At 41.1% G+C, this 18,778-nt stretch overlaps 1 protein-coding gene across 1 annotated transcript in view; it reads right to left on the bottom strand.

Annotated features, from left to right (window-relative positions):
* Positions 1 to 18,778, bottom strand: part of LOC145415128 (carbonic anhydrase-related protein 10-like) — a 716,332-nt gene that overhangs the window by 18,820 nt on the left and 678,734 nt on the right. The window lies entirely within an intron of this gene.

Below are 18,778 nucleotides of genomic sequence, written 5' to 3'. Positions count from 1 at the left end.
AATTATGTAACGACAAACGATTGCATTATGTAACACTTTGCCAATTATGTAACAGTTGCATTAACAAGATGTAACTTTTATGTAACTTTAACTACAATTATGTAACTACAAACGATATGTAACAATTATGTAACGACAAACGATTGCATTATGTTACACTTTGCCAATTAACAGTTGCATTAACAAGATGTAACTATTATGTAACTTTAACTACAATTATAAGGCCAAGACACTTATGTAACAGTTGCATTAACAAAATGTAACTACAGTTATAAGGCCAACACAGTTATGCATTTCACTATAATAACCCAAGTACATACTGTATTACAGTTCAATAATTTACTTTAATGCATTTATTCAAATATGTATACAACTTGTTTAAAATGTAATATTACTGAATAATCACTATTTACTATGAATATTATATGTATACAATATTCATACAATTATGTTACTCTTACAATATTATGTATTTCACTTAATTAGCTTAAAAGTTCATTATAATGTGTATATAATATGTATTAATATGTTATGACTATTAACTGTCGATGGTACGCCATTTTCGCGCGGCCGAGCAGTATGTTGGGACTCCATATTACAATTGCAAATCATAATAGATAGATAGATAAATAGACAGATAGAGAGACAGATAGAAGCAGGGAGTCAGATGATGAGAAGGTATTGTGTCTGCGAGAATCGAGCAATGCTAAACATGCTTACACACTCTTAACTCAAGGAATGCTTATTAGGCACACGACAGCGCCTAGTGACCATACACACACATACACATATACTCACACACAGGCTTCTAGAACTTTCCACTCACAAGGAACACACATGATACAACCCCTGCTACACCAGAATTTAGGAAAGAGAGCTCAGAGGGAGGTTAGCCACAGAACAGGCAGGAGCAGAAGGAGACAAGCGATACAAGAGACAGGTCGCAGGGAGAAGGGCTTGGCAACTTGAGAGAGAGACAGAGAGAGCGAGACAGAGAGATAGCTAGCGGGACTGGACTCTATACTTCGCTCTGTGTGAGAGACTTGTTAATATTTCCAAGACAAATAAAAATAGTCCCATACTATTCTTTACCTCTCCTGTCACTACATGATAAATGGGAAAGAAGATTATCTACTACAAGCTACTCCAGTATAATAGCCGCTCGTCCACAAGTCTAATATATATAAAACTTCTCTACAAGCAAATACAAAGTCTTTTTATGACAGTGAAACTGGGCGCCATAGGCCTATATGGTATGGTGTTAAAGATAGAAGCAAATTTTTCTCATAAGGTCGGTGCCGGCGGGGTAAAACAAAGGTGGGGTGGGTGAAGAGGGGTGGGCTGAACTGCCGTGGATGGTGATGGGTAGGATGGTGGTAAGGCTCCATGACGACAGGCACTGCAGGTCAGCAAGTTAAGATGAGGCGATGGTTTAAGAGAGGGTGGTAAAAAATGGGTAGGGTGAGAGGAAAGGAGTAGATGGGATGGGGTAAAGTGTTAGAGGTGGGGCGGGTTGGGTCAAATAAATGCAGTGAAATTGGCCGTTGTATCAGGCACAGTGTAGAAGTTGGAAACAAAGATCTGTTAAGGACTGGGCGATGGAGGTATATAAAAATTATTGTGACGGTTGAAAGGAATGGGGTTGTCGGGAGCGGTGGTGGCCGATGGGGCAGGGTGGGGGTAAGACGCCCTGTGAAGACGGGTAATGTAGGTTGGTCGGTTTGATCATGGTGATGGTTGATTTCAGGGCTACAAAGAGAGCACCAACAAATTAAGGAAGCGTTATTCTCACAAACATGTCGTCTCTTGATACAGATAAGAAAGACGCCATGGGGTGGTAATGTACAGTGTGCAGGTAATCGTACTGTGGGGCCGTGGTAAGATGGAGTTAAAGTGACCAGTGCTGTGTGGTGTGGCGGCTCAACGAACATAACTTACACAAACTTTAAGCTGCCACACACGCATAACTCTGTTACCCAACATAGGAAGTGCGGGTTGCTTAAAACAGGAAAAACGGGAAAAACAGCTAGCGGTAGAATAGGTAACTGAAAGACTCAATCACAGCACCTTCTATAACTGGAGTCCGATTCCAGCTGCTTTACTATGAGTTTCCCTATCAGTTGAATTAAACTGCCTGGCTGAGATAGAGTATGATATAATGACATCATCGTACGGAAGGGTTAGAGTAGTAGTTAGAATATTGTTATAGCAACGGTAGTGAGGATGTACTTATAAGTTTCCATATATTAATCTCCATAACACTTCTTATGTCCTACTTACCCCGTGCTGCCATTATTATCTCTGACGCCACAGCCACTTCTAACACTTATACCGCTGCCACCACCACAGCTCCTGACCCTACCACAGCTATCTCACCACAACCACTATCAACATCACAGCCACACAATCACCACCAAAGCCACGACAACGACCATTATCACAACCACTATCTACGCTACAACCATGGCCATTACAATGATTACTACAACCACCACCACCACCAGGCACTACCACCACCAGGCACTACCACCACCAGGCACTGCCACCACCTCAGTTACTGCCACAATTACACTACCAACTCTGCCACCATCACAGTCATAATGAATCGTGCCAACTTATATATTTTTTTCCCTTGGAAAATGGGAATTAAAGGTTGGGAACATGGAAAATTGTCCCATCAAAGAAAGTTGAACAAAAGAGAACCAAAATATAATCATTCCATTTCCAGAATTGAACAGTCGTGTACATGACTATTCCCTTCGCTACGATGACAAAACTTAAGACTCGCCATATATATGGCAAAGCTTATTATTTTGGTATTACAGTATTATTTTTCTTTGCTCTTTCTTTTTCTTAGATCTTGATGATTATACAGGAAGGTACTCTAGGGTAACCCAAGTACTTGTGCCAAATAAAAATGAACTTGATCTGTTTTTGAAGGTCATATACTCATTTTTGGTGCAAAAATTGCAAATTCGAAATTGAAATTCTCAGAAACTAATTATGATACAGCTATTTGGTTGAAAATACTATGATGAAAAAAGTTTGCTGAGAATTTTGGCTGAATATTTTGTAATTTAGCCTAGTCGATAGAGCCGCACTCGAATTTGCTCAGTGTTTTCACTGTAATACATTTTAGAGAAAACCACAAAAGCTGTAGAGCTGTAACTTTTCACAAATATAGCTGTGATCCCTCTTATTACCGAAAAGGAATATGGTTACAGTTATCCATACAGTTAGCCGGTTATTGAGACAAAATGTACCCATGGCAAAGCTTCCTTATTGAGGCTACACAGTGAGTAAATAGGTAACTAGTTTAAATTCTATTCTTACCATTACCAGACGATTTCTTTTACTTTTTTTCGTCTTGTGTGGGAGATATTACAAAAGTTGTTAATGAAGGCTATTAATAGCCTCTCCATTAAAAATAAGAATCTCTTCTAAGCCAAACAAACTTGTTTTGAGGCAGCAAGAATAAAAAAATGAAAATAACTAGTTACCTATTTACTTATTGTGCAGCCACAAGGAAGAAGCTTCCCCATAACTATTTATGGTATATAAGGTATGAAATTTTGGCATCATAAAAGCAGCTCAAGGTCATACTTATTTGAACATTTATACAGTTTAACCTAAGGTAGCTTCTTGTATAATAGCAACAAGATCTGAAGACAGAGGTGTGGAATAAATGAAGCATGGGTACATTTTACATTTGTCTCAATAATTGGCTAACTGTACACATAACTGTAACCATATTCCTTTCAGGTAATAAGAGGAATCACAGTTATATTTCTGTAAAGTAACAGCTTTCTAGTTTTTGTGGTTTTCTCTAAAACCTGTTACAAAGAAAACACTGAGCAGATTTGAATTCGGTACTTTCCACTAGGCTAAATGGCAAGATATTCAGACATAATTCTCAACAAACTTGTTTTATCACAGGATTTTCAACCAAGTAGCTGTATCTCAATTAGTTTCTGAGATATTTCAACGTCACATATGCAATTTTTGCACCAAAATGAGTATATGACCTTCAAAAATAGGTCAAGGTTATTTACAGTTGGCACAAGCACTTCGGTTGCCCTATGGTGCCTTGCTGTATAATATCAAGATTTAAGGAAAAAAAAGTGCAAAGAAAAATAATATTTATCATAATAAGTTTCGCCATATATATATAGCAATGCTTAATGATAAAAATAATGAAAATGATAATAATAATAATAATAATAATAATAATAATAATAAGTTAGATATCTACGAACTGTGTAGAACAATAAGGAATCTTCGCCACAACCATTAATGGTACTGACTGTAAGCATGGGTACATTTTACGTTTATCTTAACTGGCTAACTGTATACAGTACTTAACTGTACAGGAACCATAATCCTTTCAGATAATAAGAGGGACCACAGCTATATTTCTGTGAAGTTCCATCATTACAGCTTTTGCGATTTTCTCTAAAATGTGTCAAAAAGAAAACACTGACCAGATTTAAATTCAGTACTTTCCGCTAGGCTAAATGGCAAAATATTCAGTCAAAATCTCTCAGCAAACTTTTTATCACAGGATTTTCAACCAAATAGCTGTATTTCAATTAGTTTGAGATATTTCAATTTCTCAAATAATATGCAATTTTTTGCACCAAAATGAGTATATATGACCTTCTAAAAAAATAGGTCGTCATTTATATTTGGCACAAGCACTTAAGCTTACCCTATGGAACCTTCCTTGGTACAATATCATCAAGATCTAAGAAAAAAAGTGCAAAGAAAAATAATAATACCAAAACAATAAGCTTCTGCTAGCATACACGGCGAAGCTTAATACTAATAATAATAATACAATTGTAGTAGTAGTAGTAGTAGTAATCATCATCATCATCATCATAGCTTTCTTCTTAAGTGAAGGGGTTATCACTTGGTGCATCAGAGAGAAGGAAACATATGAGGAGATGGTGTATAACGCTCGTTACATTGGACAGATAGGACATGCAGACAGACAGTAAATACTGTCAGAATATCAGTGACCAGAGTAATCGCTATGGTAGGGGGTAAGGCAGCTCCTGCAGGGAATGTGGAAAACTCAAAGGAAGGCGGAGAGGGATATGTGTAGTGTGACAAAGACAAGGAAACAGGTGTGGAGGAACAGGTGTGAAGAGACAAGTGTAATGATACAAATGTGCAGAAACAAGTGTGGTGAGAAAAGCGTGGGAAGACATGTGTGGAGAAACAATTGTGGAAAGAGATGTGGAGAGACTGGTGTGGTGGGACAGATGCGGAGAAACACTAGTGTGGTGGAGTCAGGATTGTGGAGAGACAGGTGTGGTGAGGCAGGTGGAGGAGACAGGCGTGGGGAGTGGAAATTGAAAAGTGTAGAAAGACAGATGAGAGGGAGCAGGCAAGCGAAGGGATGGAGGAACAGGTGTAGAGGTAGATATGGAGGAATAGATGGGAACGTGTGATGGGAAGGAAGGGTAGGTGTGGAGGGAGAGAGAGGTATGTGTGGAGGGAAGGGAGGGGTAGGTGTGAAGGGAGGGCGGCAAGTGTGGAGGGAGGGGGGGCAGGTGTTGAGGGAGGGGGTAGGTGTGGAGGGAGGGGATAGGATCGTGTGGAGAGGCAGGTGTTGAGGAGCAGGTGTGAAGGAAAGGGGGCAGGTGTGGACGGAGGGAGGGGTAGGTGTGGTAGAGGGAGGAGCAGGGCTGTGAGCGGATTTAACTAATGACGTGTTAAGTTCTGAAATTCATGAAAATCCCATGTACATAAAAACATTGGGAAAACACACTCTCTGGAGTGACACCTGTTTTTTTGGTGTTTTACAGAGGTATTTTTTACTCGTGTGTGTGTGTGTGTGTGTGTGTGTGTGTGTGTGTGTGTGTGTGTGTGTGTGTGTGTGTGTGTGTGTGTGTGTTTAATACAGGTAAAGGGGAATTAGTGTGTGTATGGATGGGGTATATGTGCAGGAGTAGATGAGAATGAGAGGGCAAAGGAAGGAGTGTGTATAGTTGTGAGTAAAAGATGGAAGAAGAGCATAAGACAGTATGGATCAGTTGGGTCAAGGATTGTGTGGGTAAAGTTGAAAGTTGGAATCACAACATGTGGGCGATTGTGTGTGTGTATGCGCCAATTCGCAAGATCGAAAGCTAGAAGAGTGGAGAGAGAAGAGTTCTGGACAAATGTGGAAAGTGTGCATGGAAAAGTTTGGAAGGAATGAGAGAGTAAGTTTTTGATCGGTGATATGAATGGTAAAGTTGGTAATGTGAAGGTGGATGGAATAGTTGGTGAGTGGGGTGTGCCTGCTGACGATAGATGAGAGAATGGGGAGTGCAAGTTAGTGTGACATCTGTGCTGGGAGGGGGTTGGTAATAGCCAATACCCTCTTCAGGCATATAAATGGATCCACAGGTATACATGGCGAGTGATGAGAAGGGTGGGTGGTGAACTGAATGAAAGGTACAAGGCAATGATTGATTATGTGTGTGTGGATGAAAGGATGCGAAGATGTATATTGGATGCAAGAGTTTATAGAGGTTGGGGGAGTGGCTCTTCCTTCTGGACCACTACTTGGTGGTGGCCAGAATTAGGATGCAAGTAAGATGGAGGAATAGAAGAAGGGAAAGACGAGAGGAAGGAGTAGTTGCAAGGAGAGTGGAAAGGTTACAAGAGGATGAGAAAAAGGCAGAGTATAAGAGAGAAGTGGAGGAACGATTGGGCAAATATGAATTGGAGCATGATGGGAGACGTGGAAGGTGTGTGTAAGATATTTACAGAAGAAATATGTGCAGCATGTGATGTGGTGTGTGGAAGGAAGAGAAGACGGAGGGGGTGGCAAGGAACAGCGTGGTGGACTGAAGAGGTGAAACAGGTCTGTGGCACAAAAGAATAAAGCATACAATGAATGGATGAGAAATAGGGGCGTGGAAGAAGTTGAGAGGCAGAAGAGAGAGTTATATGTGGAAAGGAAGAGAGAGGTGAAAAGATTAGTAAGAGAGAGTAAGAAGAGAGTGGATCAGGAATTTGGAAGGAATCTGAGTGTAAAGTGGAGGGACTGTAAGAAAATGTTCTGGAGAGAAGTGAAAAGAGTAAGACAGGGTAGAAGTGAAGTTAGCAGGGGAGTGAAAGATAAACATGGTAGATTACTAGTGGAGAAGGGAGAAAAAGTGAGCAGATGGAGAGAATTAACTTTAAGGAATTGTTGAACGTAGAGGATGGAAGTAATGCAGAGTATAAGTGGCTGGGGAATGGCTGGGTGAAGGAGGGAGGTGAGAAGACAGGTAGAAATCAGTGCAGGATAGAGGTTGTGGAAGCAATGAAGAAAGTTAAATCGGGGGAAAGCCCCAGGAATTGATGGAGTGTGTGGTGAGATGCTGAAGCATGGGGGAGAGATAGTAGTAGAATGGATGTGGAAGATGTGCAGATTGGCCTGGGAGGAAGGTAGAGTCCCGGAGGATTGGAAGTCAGGTATAATTATTCCCTTGTACAAAGGAAAAGGGGAAAAAGAAGTGTGTGGTAATCATAGGGGCATTTGTCTTCTTAGTATAATAGGAAAAGTGTATGGTAGGATACTTATAGACAGAGTTAGAGAAAGAACAGAGAAATTAGTTGGAGAAGAAACAGGGGAGGCTTTAGGGAAGGGAAGAGGTTGTGTAGATCAGATATTCATTCTTAGATCTTTAGTGGAAAAGTTTCTAGAGAAGGGAAAGAAGTTGTATGCGGCTTTCATGGATTTGGAGAAAGCATATGACAGGGTGGATAGACAAGGATTGTGGAAAGTGTTAAGAATATATGGAGTAGATGGGAAGTTGTTGAATGCTGTGAAGAGTATGTACAGTATGATGGTGCTAAGGCTGCAGTGCGTGTGGATGGTGAACTAAGTGAATTTTTCTCTTTGAAAGTTGGTTTGAAACAGGGATGTGTCATGTCTCCATGGTTGTTCAATCTGTACATGGATGGGGTAATAAAAGAGGTACAAGGTAGGGTAGTGGATGTTGGAGTGGCCCTGGTGAGAGAGGATAGTGTTTGGAAACTCCCTTGTACTGTTGTTTGCAGATGATACTGTGTTGTTGAGTGAAGATGAAGGGGAGCTGCAAGGCTTGGTGGATGAGTTTGAGAGAGTGTGTAAGAAACGGAACCTAAAGGTGAATGTAGGGAAGAGTAAAGTGATGGTCTTTGAGAGAGGTGAAGTCAGTGAATGTATAGCGAGGTTGGATGGTGAGGAATTGGAAAAATGTGAGTACGTTTAAGTATTTGGGTAGTGTGGATGAGTAAGGATGGAGGTTTGAGTGGTGAAGTGCTTGAAAGGGTACAGCAGGGAAGAAAGGTTGCTGGTTCCTTGAAAGCAGTGATAAGAAACAGGGAAGCTGAGCATGGAAGCAAAAAGTTACTACATGACAGTATTGTGGATACTCAACTCTAACGTACGGAAAGTGAAGCTTGGACGTTGTTGGAAGGACACAAGTCAAGAGTGAGAGCAGTGGAAATGAGTTATTTAAGAGGAGCTTGTGGAGTCACGTGGAGAGACAGGCTGACGAATGAGGATATAAAGGAGCGTTGTGGTGTTGATGTGGATGTGATAGGAAGCGTTGTGAGGAACACACTGAGGTGGTTTGGCCATGTGGAGAGGATGGAGGGTGAAAGACTGACGAAGAGAGGGTGAGTGAGGTGGAGGGTGGAAGAGGGAGGGGGAGACCGAGGATGAGATGGAGGGAGCTGGGGTGGAGAGGTATATGAGAGAGGGGGTGTGAGTTGGGAGCAGGGTAGTGAAATGGCGGGGGACAGGGCGACTTGGAGGCGATTTGCTTTGTGGCCACACCCAAACGCCAGGATTGAGGCGTCTGGCAATAGATAGATAGATAGTGTGTTTAATACAGTTAAAGGGGAATTAACCCGCGGATTTGAGTACTGACAGTTTTTAATCTTCACCCTCTGTCAGTCTACTCTGTGTGTGTGTGTGTGTGTGTGTGTGTGTGTGTGTGTGTGTGTGTGTGATTTATGCATGTCAGCTGCAGGTGCTTAATAGACAGTATTATGGGGTTGTTAAGCTTTAAGACTGGTCTCCAGCAGGTATTTTATTGGGTGACCAGACTTCAGGTAAATTACATTGTGGGTAACTACTGTCGCTCGAGTAACAAATCATTTTTCTGACCGTATTGTTCATCCAATTTAACTTTGCCGAGATTATCTTCCCCTTGCTGCTTATTCTTGGTAGTTCAGTAGCAGAATTATATAACACTAGGCTCCACATCACCTCCATAGGACTTGTTCATAATTAGCTTCTTGTTCTGGTTCTAATCGCTTGATGTAATCCAGCATTCAGGATGGAGAGATTACTCCTCTGGGTTTGTATATAATAATGTTTATACTGCATACTTTCGTATACTTTAGCATTCTCAGGTCCCAGTGACTCTCCTAGCTGAAGAAAATTATCTGGCGTTAACTGAAAAGAGGTAGTAGAGCTGTGTCCAGCAACAGAGTGCTAAAAGTAACAATATTAATATACTAAGACTTGTACAACTGAAAATAATCGTTTGGTATTATAGTCTATTTGACTGATCTGTGCACCTGAGATGTATGGGGCATTTAGGGTGTGTTTGATTCACGGCTGCTGATTGGCCGCCGATGATGTCATTGAAGTAATGTAGGCAAGTACTGTAGTGCCACATGCGGACGTAGGTGTACGCTGTGGGTGGATATTATAGTGCAACAAGCGGACGTAGGTGTACATCGTGGTTGGATGCAGTGCAACATGCGGACGTGGGTGTACACCATGCACCGTGGGTGGATAATTTACTTCAAACGTCACTCATCGTTTTATAAAACTTTATAATCAATTTTAATTTTCTTTGATAACGGTAAACGTTGTAAGCTAATTCTGACCTCTTTAGCTTTGAAAATAATTCCATATTTAAACTGGCTGCTTATATTGCAGGCAATTTGAAAATATAAATATACATTTGTAGAAATAAGAAGAGCTGTAGCATTACATCCTCGGCGGCCAATCAGCAGCCGCGAAACAAACACACCCTACTCGCCCCATACATCTCAGCTGCACAGGTCAATCAAACAGGGTATAGTTAGTATCATGTACTAAAGTTTTTGCGATCATGAGATGGTTATTACTGGGCAGTTTCATACACTATGATATGAGGCAGAACAACTATGTATACAAGTTATTGCTGTTATGAAAATATAACAGTGAGAGAGAAGAGTGGTGACCATATAATAGTGGCTGACCAGAATGGTGGCAGTATTCAGTTATTAAGTACTCATAATACTGGTGAAAATATGAAAACAATGGACGATATTGTTAACTACTTTCGATAAGTTCACGAAATAATAACATTTAGGTTAATGAAAATATATAAGGACAGATGCACTACAACCCTTCCCAGCCAATTTCTTAATCTCTTCACTCTGATGACGTCAGTTGGCATTTCATTCTTTTTACCTCCAGACTATTTTACTTCAATTGCAGAGACTCTCATATTGTAGTCATTAATGATGGCTACACATAACTCATCCAGCTAGAAAGGTACCACCCAAGCTGAAGAAAACCCTCAGGACACACCAAGAATAATGTGAAAATTAGGTGGCTGGGCTGAAAGGGTTAGGCTACTTGTCATTTTGGCGTGTGAAGTGGGCGTCATGTTAATTAACTTCGACTTAATCCCCTTAGCTCTAGGACGCATTTTTCATCAGCCTTGCAACCACCAGACGAAGTATTCAGCGATGTCATTCAACTCTTCATCTGAAGGGCTGATTAAGGCTGCATCTAACCCAGCCAGTTAATAAAGTCTCTCCCAAGTTTAAAAAAAAAAAAAAAAGCAAGAATGCAAAACGAAAGAGGTCATCGTAGGGAAGGACTTGAATGGTGATGTACCCAGCGTCCCGATGCAAGACACGTACCTAACACTGTTCTCATCACCGTCACAGGGAGAGGGAGAAGGAAAGGGAAATGGGTAAGGAGGAAAAGAGAGAGTTGAAGGGAGAGGGAGGAGGAGAGGGACTGTAACAGGGGGGAGGAGAAGGAAAGAGAGAGGGAGGGGTTAAGGGAAATGAGAGGAAAAGAGAAAAGGAGGCAGTGAGGGAGAAGGAACGACAAAGTGAGAGAGAAGGAGAGGGTGAGGGGGAAGAGGGAGAGCGAGAGGGCGGGGAGGAGGAGAGGAAGGGGGTTGGAGGGATAACGGGAAAGAGAGATGAAGAGGGAAGGGAGGGGAACGGGATGGGGGAGAGAGAGAGGGAGGGTTGCCTATGCCTCTCTCTCTCTTCTCATCGTCGGTACAGTGGGTAATCCGGCGAATACGTAATCCACGCCACTGATTCTGCTTTCTGGAATTCCTTACACAGAGCTATACCTGGTTCCTTAATTATCACCAATATAATGCCACATTTGTATTTACTGTTCGTAGAAATTATTCACATCAGGACTTTGTCACTTAATTAAGGTTACTTTGATTAAAATTGTACCTAAACCCTTTCGATTTCTGAGCAGACGTGTTGGCTTAAATAACTAAGGGCATTACAGAGATGAAAGTAATGGCAACATTAGAGAGAAGGATTCAAATGATGGAATTCTGCCTCAAATGTGCAGCAACCTTAACCCTTACTAGCCAGTGACTTTTTTTTTTTCACAATATTCTTATTTCCACTGTACGTTCTATTCAGCCTATTTTTTTTTTTTTTTTTTTTTCTGGGGGTTGCGTACAGCCTTCATTGACCCCTTTTGCATTTTAGGAAAATTGTTTGAATGTACCAATAATATTATGAAATAATACGCCATCGTAGTGAAAAAGTAAACATAAACTGGGATGCATGGCGCACAGGCAGGACAAAAATTCGCCCACTCATCTCTTGTGTCTACTTCACACTTCGGACATGTCCCTCACATTTCTCTCTGACGCATCGTATCAAAGCGCATCATTTAGGGGCAAAGGAACATACTAAGTCTCTCGCAAGTTAGGATTATTTGCCAGTAGAAGAAAATGAGAAGTAGACGAACTGAAATGTTAGTGTTTTTTTTTTTTTTTTTTTTTTTTTTAGTGGTATTCCTGTGGTCAATGTTGTTAGATACGAAACTGTCGGACAGTTAGGGCCAGGGTTTGAATCTTAGTGTGGGCAGCTGACGCCACTCGACTCACGTGTGTATCTACCCTTTGTGGGTTGATAATTAAAATAAGTATGTTGTGTAACACCTACTGGAAGCAAATTTGGTTATATTGGATGAAACAATGGCCTTGTATCCCAAGAGAGTGGGTGAATAACCAACCACAGGCGCAAAGGCCTAATTTACAGAGAGAAGCACCACGTCTACTCGCCTCATGGCGTCTGCCCCTCCATTATCTTTGTAGGCAACAGAACGTGCGTTGGTCAGGACTGGATATTTTACGCCTAATTTAACCATTTCAATCCGATCTTGCGTTTGTTTCCTTGCTATCTCCAGTCAACTGCACTTCAGCTCATGAGAGACATTTGAACTGGAGGAGCTGAATGTTACCCCCAATATTCCTTTCCTCCCCACGATCCTTTCTTAGATGATGTGGACGCTCCAGCAACAAGACGTCACCGGAGTTCAAAGGCTAAAACTTTCCTATGCAGTGCCCCAGAGAGAGTTCTGTCCTGTTGCCTGCAGCCTTATCCCCTTTAGCCCAATATGTATTCTGTTCTTGCTGCGTCTTGACGATTATATTTACCTCAGGAGAGACTTTTCGAACCAAAGGGGTTAGATATGGCCTTCAGTAAACCCATCACTACTAGCGTCAGTTCTCAGTTAAATAATATCGTAGGTTGGTATTAATAATAAAAGGAGAAATTCCCAAAGAATGCAGGATGGTTTTCAGACAGCTACTGTGCAAATTCCCATGATGATCAGAGAATATACGTATATAGGATCACAAAATTTGTTTGTGTGATTTTTTTTTTTTTAATTTTGTCAACAACAGAGGAAGGAAAACAAATGAATTAAAAAATAATCCATACACCAGATTACTGGTGTCCTCTGTTCATAAAATATCTGTAACAGTTAGACTTGAACAGCTGTGGGTTAAAATTTGGAGGGAATCTAATTCTTGGGGAAGCGAGTTCCAGAGAGATACAGCTCGGGGAACAAAGTAATTCTTGATAGGCAGAATTTCTGCAATATGGCTGAGTGACATCTCCAGTCATGAGCGCTACCAGACGCCCGTGTACCACGAGGGAAGGCACGGAGAGAGGTGGCACCATGGACGCAACTTCGTCTGAGCATTTGCCAAAAAATATCTGTAAAATAATGCAAGGGGAGGCAACAGTCCTTCTTACTTGCAGGGGAGTGTAGTTTATTTGTAATGGCAGGGTTGTTAATGTGATTCTAACAGCTTTGTTCTGAATTTTGTCTAGTTGTTTTAATGCAACCTTTCCACAAGCATTCCACAAAGGGTGAGCAATACTCTAGTAGAGAGCACACATGACTCTTATAAATTATAGCTAACTGCTCATCAGTGAAGAAGTTACGGCCTCTATACAATAATTCAAGTTTCTTTGAAGCGGTTTTAGTCAGAGATCTGACATGAGAGGTCCAGCTTAGGGCATTGTTAAGTGAAACAACGAGAATTTCAATACTTTTGGAGATGGGAATATTAGTAGTATTGAAGGTAATATACGAATCTGGCAATATCTGTCTATTAGTAAACTGTATATATTTAGTTTTACTTGCATTAAAAGAGACAAGATTGTTTTGTCCCCATTCACTGATCATAGATAGATCTTGATTTATGGAGATGGCTGTACTGAGTTGAGAGGTAGAGATACTGGACTTTGTAAATGGGTCTCTGAGTGTGAATGAACTATGTGGTGTTGAGTCATCTGCATATGAGTGAATGGGATTGTGGGTGACAGATAAGAGATCATTAATATGAACCAGGAATAAGGTTGGCGCCAGAACTGGATCCCTTGCGGCACGCCGGCGTTAATTGAGTGGAAATTGGAATATACACCATCTACTTTTACTCTTATTTTCCTGTCACTAAGATATGAAGAAATCAAAGGAACAAAAGACATTTGACCTTTGACCTCATTAATACCACTTAAAAAGTCTAAATAGAAATAAAATATCAACGAGTTTTTGTCCAAGGATCAACTGTACCAAGACTGAAGTGATGTGATGAAGAAATAAGAAAAATTACCGTGCTGAAAAATATTTGGAAGACAAAAGACAGAAACTGAACAGATTTTGCATAACAGGTCTGGACACTGGTGTGGAGACCTAAATACGTCATCAAACTGAAGGTGCTTTTTTTGTGTGTGGGGGGAGTAGTGGGTGGGGAGAGTTTATGCCAACCTATCCTGAGCATCTAATGTTTAACTGTGAAAAGAGCTTATCAGTTGCATTGGTTAACACTGCAGGTAGGAATGGTTCCAACAGAAGAATAAGTTTTAACAGATACAATCCTTTACATCTCCCAGACACAGATATGTTAAATTTCTTATGCATCTACCCTTAACCCTGAAACAGTACACCTAGTTGCGCCTATACACCATTAGGACACCTGGGTCTCACAGACCCACCAAATAGAAAAAATAAAAAAAATACTTGTGTTTTATTTACTGAATCTTTGACCAATCTACAACCTTTTTGGTTCAATTTACTATGCAATAATGAATATACAATTAAAATTAACATATTTAAAGCATTTTAGGAAAATTTTTGAAAAAAAATCTGTACCGCTTCTGTTTACATGGACCCAATAAGAAAAAAAACGACACAATGATGCTCACACTGCTGTCAAAGCTAGTGGCATGAAGGGAATCTTCTTGGTGTGGAGAGGGCAATTCACAGGGTGAAAAAAAATTTGCATCATACAACAGTAAATTCCCCATCCCCCTTCTCCAGGACACCTGGGTCTCACAGACCAATCTCACGATTTTAGTGTGTTATACACCAGAACAGAAGGGACCTGGAAAACCACACAGCCACCTTTAGCATGGGCATCCAAACTTAGGAAGCTATTGGGAAGGACAGGGGTCCCAGGCATATAGTAGTTGCTGAACCAGTAAGTGGCAAAAGTGGCCGGGTCTCACAGACCCAGGTGTACCGTTTAAGGGTTAATTCTCATGACTGTCCCCACCTAAAACACATAAAGTGCCTAAAACATAAAGCTAACACGCTAAAACACAATTAAAAAAAAAACGATTTCCCCATATTCTTCTTTCATTCTGGGTCTTGCTGCTGTTGCTGTTGTTGTTGTTGTTGTTCATCTTCTTTTTCTTCTTCTTCTTCTTTCCTACACCCCCTCTAGCCTCAAAATGCTCAACCGATCACCTTGTTTTTTTTTTTTGTTTTTTTTTTCACACGGGCGTTTCATTTTGCACCAGGTGGTAAGCACGATAGCTATTGTCCAAAAAAAAGTCAGAGGTAACAGGTCGGGAATATGTCAACTTTTACAGTTTTGGTTCGATTTAGGCAAAACTATATAGAAAAGTAGAGGGTAAGCAAAGGATGAAGTCTTTGAAATCTGATAACAATTGGTCAGTGTTGAAGGTTACGAGACAATGTCAGACTTGCGGCCGTTCAGCTCAAAAAGTTGTTGTTCAGTTTGTTTTAAACTTCATGGAACACTTTAAGATCAGGCATAGATTAAATTATTCAGTTTCGAGAGCAATTGCAGAAAGGCCAGGGTCAAAGGGTAAGGTCAAAATAAATAGTTTTGATTCAGTCTGAAGCAAACTCGGTGAAGGGTTTAATGGTAATGCAAGGATGAAGTATTTCAAGGTTGCGAACAATCGGTACAAGGCCAGGGTCACAGAGCTGGTCCAACGTTCCATCACAGGCTGATCCTGGGTCGTTGGTGTTGCGTTTTCCTCAGTGCTCCTTCTTTGTTGGCTTTCTCTCCAGAAAATTTTATTCAGCTCAAGAGAGGGACTTTTTCGTATGGGAATGGGTTAGTCAGAGCCTCTATTCTTCTCTTCACCACTATGACGCTGGTTAAGGTGAATAACTTCCATGAAACTCGCGAAGTTTCCTTACACAGAGACTTTTAAAAATCAGTAAAACAAGTATACAAAAAATAATGAAATCTATGAAGATGTACTGATGACAGTATGCCCAAAACCATCGGAATAATGTTGAGGTTGTAAAATGGCAAATAATTACATTCCTACATCCTATTTTTCTTCCGGTATGTGCCCTTGTGTTTTTCCCCATTTAGTATGTGCCATTTTCCTGGTACGGTAGGTTGTGGCGACCATCATCCACTCACTTGTTGTAGTGCAGCCTACTGTATTTCTTCCTTCACCTCAATCATTCTTTTTCTCCCATCTTTCCTGTCACATTTTATTACTATTCTTTCCTTTTCAGGTAGCTTTACACTGAGTGACAAGCCTAAGTTTTTCCTGTAAGCCAGGAAACCATTTCCATTGCTGGGTTGTAACCATATAACCAATTAATATGTGTTCACTACGTGTCAACAAGCTGGTTGGAGGGGGGTTAGTGCCCCTTCCGGTAAAACAACTAACTCAAAGTCAAACGGTCACCCCTTATGGACTTATGGTGTCTGGCTATAAACAGTGATAGATATGTCATTATTGTGTAGCGTAAGTGCACTCAAAAAGTGCGATGATGCTGGTATAAATTCTAACCAACCATATAGTACACAAAACTATGCAATATTAAATAATGTTGGGATGGAATTACCTGTCGTGTTACCGCCTCGACCTTGTTCCAATAATGCTGGGTGCACTGCCATCCATACATCTTCATACATTTTATTAAACGTTTTAATACTTGCATATAACGGCATGACAGTGACCGGAACGTCTATGCAACTCTCTCTCTCTCTCTCTCTCTCTCTCTCTCATTGAAATTCATGTGGCCTGTGCAAAATACTGGACACGTCTCTCTCTCTCTCTCTCTCTCTCTCTCTCTCTCTCTGTCCAAGTGTGTGCATCTGTGTTTGTATGTTTGTGTGTGTGTTTGTGTGTGTGTGTGTGTGTGTGTGTGTGTGTGTGTGTGTGTGTGTGTGTGTGTGTGTGTGTGTGTGATCCTCTGGGCGTAAGAGGCTGGGGATTATGTTAATGTGGATAAATCGGGATGAGTCGGGAAGGGGGAGGGAAGGAGGGAAGGAGAAAGGGAGGGAAGGAGAGAGGGTAGGAGGAGGACGGAGAAGGATAGAAGGAGATAAGGGGGAGGGATGGGAGGAAAAAGAGGAGCGGAAAGAAGAAAGGAGAGATTGAGAAACAGAGGGAGAGAGAGACAGAGAGAGAGGGGGTAGGGGGTGATGAGGGAAGGGTGGACAGAAGGAGGTGAGAGGGAGGGACGACTATGAAGAGGAAGAAGATAAAGATAGAGGGGAGGATGGAGGAGAGGTGAGGGACAGTGGAAGAAAAGCGGTGATAAAGACAGACGAAAGAGAAAGATGAAGAGAGAAAGTACAGAGAGAGGAGAAAAAGAAGAATGAGAATGAGAAGGGAAGAAGGGGGGGAGGGAAGGGAATGAGAGAGAGAGAGAGAGAGACGGGGGAGGGAGGGAAGAATAAAGAGAATATGATATAAAATTGGGAGAAAATGAGGAAGTAGAAGAGAAAGGTGAAAGAACATGGAAGTATGAGAAAATGGAAGAGAATCAGGAAGAAAGAGAAAAATGGGAGAGAATGGGCAAGGGAGAGACTGTGAAGATAATATGGGAGAGAGGTAAAAGGGGGACAGAATATGAGAGAGAGAGAGAGAGAGAGAGAGAGAGAGGGGGGGGGGCAACACGGTAATGCTAGAAGGGGAAAAAATATGGAATGGAAAGAGGAAAAAAGTGGAAAAATAAGGAAGAGGAAAGAAAATAATAAGGAAGTCTCAAGGGATAGAGGAAGGGGAGAGAGCTTGGAAGGGAGAGCGAGGGAAAAGGAAGATGATCCGGAAGAGATAAAAGTGAAAGACTACGGTAGGAAGAGAGAAGACGGAGAATATAATGGGTGAGAGAAAACGGAAATGAAATGAATGAGAGTGAAGAAAAGGAACGAGTACACAAGAAAAAAAAAAGAGATACAGCAACAGGAAGGGACGGAGAACCGAATGAGATGTGGAGAAATTATAGAGAGGAAGGAAGAGAATGGGGGTGAAAGATGATATGATGGAAAGAAGTACAGTAATAGAGAGGACGTAAGAAAGAGAAAATATGACAGATCTCAGCAGCTGCAGCCATACTCTTCTTGCGGGCCCTTGTCCGAAACAGACTTAATCCAGCTATTAATCTATTTATAGTCAGACTTCTTAATCCCGGAGGGGATGGTCAAGAAAAAACTGCCTCTAAGTCACCCTGTCTTCCACCATAAGGCTGCCCTCCCTCAAACTCACATAACCGCATTAATATAAGATAACCGCATTAATATACCTCTCCACCTCCCGGTCCTCTAGCCCATCCTCGACCTCCGCCCTCCCCTCTTTCTCTCCCCCTTTATTAATAAAGAAACATTACTCGACTGGAAATGACAGTACAGATTATCATGCTAATTTTAAAGGACATTATGGCAGTAAAAAAGTTGAAATGGGGAAGAAAAAAAAAGCGGTAGGAAATACGCGATGAAGGATTACAGGGTTTACTAGGTGCCAAAGTGCTTTGATGTAATACTACTAATGCATTGATAGGAACAGCATTATATCAAGGTTTTAGAGCTATTGAATTCTTTTGAAGAACTGCCTTTTTGGGAAGCAAAAAGTAAGTCATTACTAAGCTTCGCCATATGAATGGCGAAACTTACTGTTTTCGTAAGTATTATTATGCTTCGCCATATATATGGCGAAGCATATCGTTTAGGTATCATTATTATTT

The sequence above is a fragment of the Coenobita brevimanus genome, chromosome 101 (assembly GCF_032717465.1).
Source record: "Coenobita brevimanus isolate Jiangsu-jjx chromosome 101, ASM3271746v2, whole genome shotgun sequence".
In the NCBI taxonomy this organism is placed as follows: Eukaryota; Metazoa; Arthropoda; class Malacostraca; order Decapoda; family Coenobitidae; genus Coenobita; species Coenobita brevimanus.
Note: the sequence above shows the minus strand (reverse complement) of the source record. Positions and strands in the feature narration are given on the sequence as shown.